Source organism: Melozone crissalis, unplaced genomic scaffold (assembly GCF_028551555.1).
Source record: "Melozone crissalis strain CALT ecotype California unplaced genomic scaffold, PUWL_Pcris_2 ptg000068l_1, whole genome shotgun sequence".
NCBI lineage: Eukaryota > Metazoa > Chordata > Aves > Passeriformes > Passerellidae > Melozone > Melozone crissalis.
The window spans coordinates 15589090-15597294 of NW_026535846.1; the positions used below are offsets into that span (position 1 = coordinate 15589090).

Consider the following 8205-nt stretch of genomic DNA (forward strand, 5'->3'; position numbering starts at 1 on the left):
CCATGCTGTGGACTAACCTGGTGCTCTGGAGAACAGCTCCCAGCAGCAGCCATGGCTCAGAGCTTGTCCTTTGCTGGGCAGGATTTTTATCAGTGACACGGGGATGTTTTACAGCTCACCATTCCAGCCTTTAGGACCACTTTAACAACTGGTCCATCAACCCACACAGGCTCCTCCCAGCATCACAGACCTGCATTGCACAACCACACCTCACCACCACACAGCCCCAGAACCTTCCACCAAAACATTAGCAAATGCTTCAGGAGCACTAATGAATTAAATCCAAGCACATCCCAATTAACTCCAGGAGCAGAGAAGCAGGCTGAGGTGTCCCCATCTCCCTGCAAGCCTGCTGAGGAGCCAGGCATGGCAGACAGACCTGCCAGCTCCCTCCCTCTGCTCAGCTACAGACCTGTGAGATATTTCAAAGGCTCTTTCCAAAACAGAGGGAAAAGAGAAAAAAAGAAAAAGCTTTCTGTTTTCCTTGACAAGCAGGTCGTGCAACAAAGAAAGCACTAATAAAGGTTTCACCGTCCAAATTAAAAGTCAAAGGCAGCAATGAAGTGCCTCTGAAATATAAGAAACACGTTGTGCACGGTGTAAAATTTATTGCTGCCTAGCAGAATGAAGCCAAACACCTTAATATGGAAAAACACCGCTTCTTTTGACCCAAACAGATTGGGAACAGGAAGTAAAAACAAATCACCCAGCTGTGGCCTCCCCACACTGAGAGGAGCAGCAGCCAGTGCTTCCTGCCCACCCTCGCCCTGCCAAGGGCTGCACACTGTTTGCTCAGGGGCCAATCCCACCTCAAACAGTCTGGTACTAAAGCTGTTGTAGGCAAGATCAGGCTGTAATTGAAAAGGATTCAGCTGGGAAGAGCCAGGAAAATGGAACTGCAGGAATCACCCCAAATGCTGCATCCATTTGCAAACTGCACAGGAACAGGCTCCCCTGCAAGGAAATTCCCCTTCTTTCAGTGGCTCTCTACATTTTCAGCAGCCAAATTCCTGACTCAGGACAGGCATATTTCAAGAGTTAATTTTGGTTTTACTACATCATCACCAACAAACCCTGAGAAATTAAGTCAAGCCTCAATTGGCTCAAAACATAATTGCATTTCTCTTAAATAATAGCTTTGCATTATTTCTTTTTTTTTTTTTTTGAGCTCGTGCATATTACATTCTAATTATATTTTAAAGCTTTCATTTGCAGCTACAGGAATAACCCAGAAAGACATACAGATGAGCTAATTTTCAAATCATCACTTGACAAAGGACATGAAGCTTTAAAAAAAGTGACACATAGACCAAAGGACTTGGAAAAAAAAATAGAAACATGCAAAACTGAAAGTTCATTATCTCTTTTGTTAAAGCCAGTAACTCAGTGCCAAAGATGGCTTTAAGACCTCAGCAGAGCGAACACTGAATATCACATACGTAATGCAGCAGAAAATGCCATTTACACAAATGCTACACACTGAACAGCAGCTCAGAACCTGGTATTCTGACTAACATTCTGCTTTCAGCAAATCTCATATGTATAATTTTTATCAGCTCAAGAAGATTTTTCCTACAAGATTTTGAAAGATTACATGCCAGGTGTAGAATACTTCATAAAGCAGAATTAGATTTTTGCCTTGCGTGATTTTTAAAAAATATATATATATTTAATAGCAACCAGCAAATTACAGCCATTAGTACAACACTGCCTTCACAGCAGATTTATGACAGCATTACCAAAAGCAGAATTTTATCCAACAACATTTCTGCATAACACAGACATCTGCAGAACCAAGGGGGAAAAACACACATAAGCATGCACAACCACACATTTTGTGCGTTACCATCCAAGACATTTACAAGGATGGGTGCTTTGTGCCACTGTTCTGCAAGACAGTACCCTGAGCACGCACAAGGGTATGGCACACTCTCCTGCACACAGTGACCTCCAGTCCTGCCTCATATTCTTTTAAATCCCTCACCTTCATGCTCATAAATACAGCTTTGGGAGAAGAGCTGCACTGCAAGGAAGGAAACTCACCCCACACTCCTGTTACAGTGCTACATGAAATCCTCCTCCCTCTGCCCCAGCAAAAATATCCAAGTTTATCATGCCGAGGAAAGAACAATAAGTGGGAGTCCGAAAAGGCAGTCAGAAGTACCGCCAAAAAACCAGAGCTCTTTCTCAAAAAAAGGCCCTCCCTTAGGAAGCCTGCCAATCAAACCTGATCACGAGGCTGTTTTCCGAGGGTGAATAGAGTTCTTATTGACACAGCTTATGTCTGCAGCATGCAGCCCTCCACAAGGCTTTCAAGAGCAGATCGGATTACACACACACATTCTCTCTGATTTTATGCATTCAGAAGCCCTCAGACATAAAATACCCGGCTCAGAAGGCCACTGCTTTTTCAGCTTGCTATCGGCCTACGTGCTTTTACAAAAAAAAAAACCCTAAGCAAACACATCCTGGCACCTCTGCTTGGGCTCCCAAAGCCCTCACCCTCACTCAGCAGGGCCTTATAATTTGCAGGCCAAGCCACAGATTTGCTCCATGTGAATAATACAAGACGACTCATTCCCATGGTGAGTACTTAGCATCAAAATGAGAGAAGGGAAAAAACAAATATCTGCTGACACCATTTAAAATGGGAGACGATAACATCGCTCTGGGTAGACAATCCTTCCTGGAAGATGGCATGGAAAAAGGGGAGGATGCACACCTTTTAAAAGAACAACATGCACTGCACAGCTTAGCAGGGAAGAGGTGACCAACTGCAAAAGCATCAGAAGCACAAATTCAGGTAAATCATCTATCCAGGGGCAGCACTTTGCACACATGGAAATCTGGAGAAAACAAACTAAAAGGATCCATTTATACAATTTCTATACTTAGGGGGCACAATAAGGAATCCCATTTCAGCAGCAGACACAGATGGAAAGCCTGGGAAACCCGTGGTGTTGTATTAGAGGTGAACAGAGAATTACAAAATGTTTTATTATAAATGCTCCAGCTTAAAGACTGAATTTCAGCAAAGAGACCAGTCTGCCTAAATCATATGACAAATTAGAACCTGAGCACTGCCCTAGAGATGGATGCATGCACTGCCCAGAGGTCTGGAACTAAAAAGAAGCTCACAGCCCCTCCTCCAAAAACCAGTCTAAAAAGCAAACCAGTACATTACACATGGATAAGTGGATCCCTATCACCTAAAAAGGAACTCCTGCATCAACTCAGCCACACTGAATTGAAACTTCTCACTGAAATATTACATATGGCAAACACAGCAAATCAAGCAAGCTTGAGCTTCAGAGCTTTTAAGGGATTTTAAGAGCAAACACACACACTGTTCAATAAAGACATCCTCTCTTCCCTGCTTCCAGGCTGCAGTTGCTCCCCAGCCAAGATTTTCTAGCATTTTGCAGAAGATTTTTCTCACATTTTCCTGATGGCTGCTAGGAGGCTGGAGCTGGGCAATGGAAATGCAAGATGCCATGTCCGTCTGACATGGCAGTTCTCTGGTTGGATGTCTGCACTGTTCTCAAAGCCCACCAAGAGAGCCATCACTCCTATGACTACCTTTGAATATTGAGATCTAAGCAAACTGTGCTTTGCAGTGCTCAGCCTCCCTCTCAGTGAGCAGCCTCATGTTTCTAGTACTCAGTTTCCACATGTGACTCCTAGTATGTTCATGGTCCAAAAAGCTTGCTCCTATGAATGCTCCATACTCTTTCCCAACACATCTGAGTCATGCAATGGTTCACTCCACCAACAAAGCCAAGTTGTAACCACCAGCACAGGAGGGGTGTCCTGCTGTGGGCATCAGTCACCAAATCCCAGCTGTAGATTCATCATCTTCACGTGTGCCTGCATTAGCCACAAAGAGAATTTTCATTTGCTTTCAGGCTGCTGACTGAGCTGCAGGCACTGGTGACCAGGCCAGCCATGGTTTCACTTGTGCCTTCAGGAAAATCCAGACATTAGCAATGCAGTTCTGCCATGGCCCAGCCTCCTCCTGTCCTGCCTGGGCCCCCCAAGTCCTTGTGCCAACACAACCATTTCTGTGGCCACGTGGAGAAGCCTGAGTGATGGCTAAAATGAGCATCCTTTTTTCCTTGCTATTCTGCAAGATTATTCTTAAATTACAAGGATGAAAGAGACTGGAGGAAAAGGCCAGAAGCAGGACCACTTCCACAACAGCACCAGATTCAAAACTGATTGCAAGCTATGCTGTAAAAAGCAAGAAAGCCATCCTCCCTCTCTGCAGTCACAAGTTTTTGAGTTGCACTTTGAGATTCCCTTAAACAGAACAGCAGAACAGACCCTCAAAACTTCACATGTGATGGCATCATAAGTGCAAAATTCTAAGCTCCACATATTCCTCTTGCCAAGATGGGACAAGCCCAGGAGAAAATTTCTAGGTCTGTAAAATTCTAAGAATAACATGTAAGGCTTATGCCAGTCATTCCCTAACACAGAATAAAAGGGCAGAGAAGGCCCCCATTGATGTGGAACTGGGCACAAAAACCACTATAAAATCCTCTGTGTGGATTCAACATCTCAGAGGGACAACTGCCCAGCACCCCTACTGTGAGTAACCTTCCTGCAGCACATGGTCCAGCACTGGAGGGAGGAATGGCAGGTTTAGATCCAGTCTCTGTTTCCCCATCTGGGTCCCTCACTCCCTCACAGCAGTGGAAAGGATGTGGCACCCTGAATTCTGCTGACCTGGCCACATGCTGCAGGAGGCTGAGCAGGACAATTTACAGCACTGTGGACTTCATTTCCTTGCTGACCACCAGGTCTGCTTTGGGCCCCTGCCAACACATCCCAAAAGGCCCATAAGGCAGCACCAGATCTGCAGCAGCCACACAGCTGTAAACAGGCTGAACCAGGTGCACACATAAAATTCAGCTGCTCCTAGGAAGGCCAAGTGAGCCCAAAGTAGACTGCTCCTCCTGCTATCACCACATCCCATATTACCTGAAGCTTCAGCACAGTCCATTGTCTTTGAAAAAGAAATACTCAAAACACTGAAATAGTTCTCAAAACTTTTCTGGGCCATCTCTACTTTAAAATGACTTCGTTTAAATATGTGCCATGTCTAAATATACACACACACACACCAGGGGAAATCAGCACCCGTGAGCAGAGCTGGTGCCCACACACTGTACCCTGCACAGCCCCCAGGTCTGCCTGTGCAGCTCCACACCAGAACAACCCCACAGCAAACCAGAGGAGCCTGAAGCCACCCCAGGAAGATCCTGCCCCACTGGCAGGAGCACTGAAAACACCACAGTCTGCAGGCTCTACACCAGACTTGCTACCACTCATCTTTCTTGATGTATGGAGAGTAATGGGGGCAGGGAAGTTTTAAAACCAAATTACAGAGTCCTTTAAGTCCTTCACTTCTGCACAAAGCTGAACCTCCAAGTCCCCCCTTCAGGATTTTCCTCCCTCCCAGGACCGAGATGCATGATTTGGATGTTCTTTAGTAAATTAAGCTCCAAGGAGCAGGACTGTGCCATGTAAGGCCTTTCTCCAACCTAGAAAGCAGCACCATTGCAGCCTCCACAATTACCTTAACAGCAAAACACCCGCAAGGAGGACCCATAGGGGGAAAACATCTCTGCAACCCCATGGAAGCTGCTCTGTGGAAACTTTAACTGCATTACTTCTGCTTCTGTATAATCCCAGAATAACTAGCTTAATTCAGACTGATCCAGCGCAGACACCCGATAGTTTCAACATGGTATAGACTATAACCTCACTCTAATTACAGGATCATGTTACATGTCCAACAACTGCTGCAATTTAGTCTTGCCTGATACACTCCAGCTGAAAATTGCTCATCCCACCTCTTACTCTCTTATTTTTTGGCAACCTTTGAATGGAGGCAGGGATACCTCTCAACACCTCAGCATCTAACACTTGCACCCCAAACCCCATAAAGATTAAGTCATTATTTCCTTGCAGTAACAAAGGCAATTACTTCCATCAGTGCAGAATAAACTAGTTTTAGGCAAACAGCACAGACACAACACTACTGTTCATACACTTCTCTATGCAAACGCAATACAGGATTACAGCTACGAGCCACAACACCACGAATTCGCACATTACTCCCCGAGCCCGCTGCTGATCGCACACGGAGCCTATCTGAGCAAAAGGGGAGTTCTCAGAGGCAAAAGCGGCAGGACCAGGCAGCCGGACTTTCACTACCTCAAAGGCAGGGGACATTCCTTACAGCAGCGCACGTCTTGCCTTTGAGCTCAAAGCTGCATCCGCGGCTCCCGCTGCCATGAAACGGGAAGGTTTGTGCCTCGCTCGCCCGCGCCTGAGCCGAATGTTAACAGGTCTGCGCCTCGCGTCAGCTCCGCCAGCGCCTCATGCTCGGCCGGGGAACGCTCCGCTGCCCGGGCGGACGAGCTGTCCGGCCATGGCTGGGCGATGATTCAGCAAGGGGGTGGCTCCCGGTGAGAAGGCACACCTCCTGCGAGCTGTCACACCGCGGGGCCGGGGCAAAATGGGAGAGAGAACTTGCTCTATCATGGCTGCACTTTTCAAAATGCGTAACCTGGCCTGCTAGGGGCGAGGGGGGCCAAGAGGAGAGGCGGGGAGGGTGTGTGTTTCCATCAGCAGGCACATGGGAATAATTGAAGGAAACATCTCGAGGCTTTTACCGATGGCACAAGTAAATGAAGGAAAAGAAGAAGAAAGGGGGGAGGGAAAAAAAAAGCCAGACACTTCGGGAGCCAGCATCAACTTTCGCCAGGCTGTGTTCTTTGTTTCTAGGCAGACTCCAGTGCGGTGGCAAGAATGAACAAATGCGCATGTCTTCATAAGAGTCAAAAAAAAAAAAAAAAAAAAAAAAAAAAAAAAAAAAAAAAAAAGGAAAGAAAAAAATCCCCCCTCCCCTCCGGCCCCTCTCTCGCCGCTGCGGCGGCCGGAGCCCTCCGGAGAGTTTGGTCTGCTTTTCCAGAACTAAAACTCCGCTTCCCGCTACTCCGAGCAGGGCTTTGCCACGCTGCCAGGAGTCCGGGGGTACGGCAGCGCCTGCAACACTTTCGGCTGCAAAAATTAGTTCTGGTGTGGGCTTTGTGATTTTTTTTTTTCCTATTCAAGAACAGAACGCCGCCCCCGCCACGCTCGTACCGCGCCAGCCGCCCTCCGCAGCCGCCCGCCGGAGCGGAGCGGAGCCCGGGCCCGCCGCCGCCGCCAGACAAAGGAGCGATGCGGAGCCGCGCCAGCACCCGCGGCCAGCCCGCCTGAGCTGCTCCCGGGACAGCCGCCCGCGGGACCGGGACCAGAACCAGCCGCCGCCGCGCCCCCTCCCCGGAGCGCGCCCCCCGTTCCCGGGCACCCACGGCTCGGGGGGGGCACCGAGCGCCCCGCGGCCGCCCCGGCCTTACCTCGCAGCGGCGGCGGCGCTCGCAGGCAGCGGCGGCCGCTCCGTGCCACGCGCGGCGGCGCGGGGCGAGCCACGGGGGCCGGTTTAGCGCGGGGGCCGCCTGCGCGCCGCCATTTTAACGCCTCCCGCCCGCCCTCCGCCCCCCTCACCCCCCTCACCCCCCTCTCCCCGCGGCCACGCGCGGCGTGGAAATGCCACCCAGCGTCCCCCCTCGTCCTCCCCGTCCCCGCCGCCCCCCGTCCCCGCCGTTACATTGACGCAGCGGCTCCTGGTCGCCGGGCCCGCCGTGGCGGAGCTATAGCAGCAGGGCAGCAGCAGCAGCCGCCGCCGTCGTGGCCCCTCCGCCGCCGCCTCCCGCCGCCGGGCGCACATGGTACGCTCCGGGGCCGCGCCGCGCCGCGCCCCGCCGGCCGCGCGCGCCGCCCGGCTGCTGTCATGGCAACCGCCCCGCGACCCCCGCCCCGCCGGGACCCGCAGGACGCGCCCGGGGCCGCCGCTCCCGCCACTGCCCGCCGTGCCCGGGCATCTCCCGGCACCCGCACATCTGCCCCGGCACCCGCACCTCTGCCCGGCCGCTGTGCACGGAGCCACCGCACTCCCGCACCGAGCCCACCTGTCCCCAAAGCCGCCGCCACCTGCTGAGCGGCTGCACCGCCACTGTCCCCAAGGCACTGCCATACCTCCCGGCCGTGTCTCCTCCACCCCCATCTGTCATCACGGCTCCCTGGCGCGTCCATGCCATCCCCAAGGCCACCATCGCACCTCCCTGGCATGTCCCCTGTATCCCTGAAGCC

At 50.9% G+C, this 8205-nt stretch overlaps 1 protein-coding gene across 4 annotated transcripts in view; it reads right to left on the bottom strand.

Annotated features, from left to right (window-relative positions):
• Nucleotides 1-7747, bottom strand: part of MBNL3 (muscleblind like splicing regulator 3) — a 91375-nt gene extending 83628 nt beyond the window's left edge. For 3 of the 4 annotated variants that reach the window (XR_008483885.1, XM_054289364.1, XM_054289362.1), the window contains exon 1: nucleotides 7664-7747. The gene's annotated coding sequence lies outside the window, so the exon portion shown is untranslated. Of the gene's footprint in view, nucleotides 1-7412; nucleotides 7468-7663 lie in introns of those variants that run through there. The other variant, XM_054289363.1, reaches the window with a different exon arrangement.
• Between the last annotated feature and the right edge of the window lie 458 nt (nucleotides 7748-8205).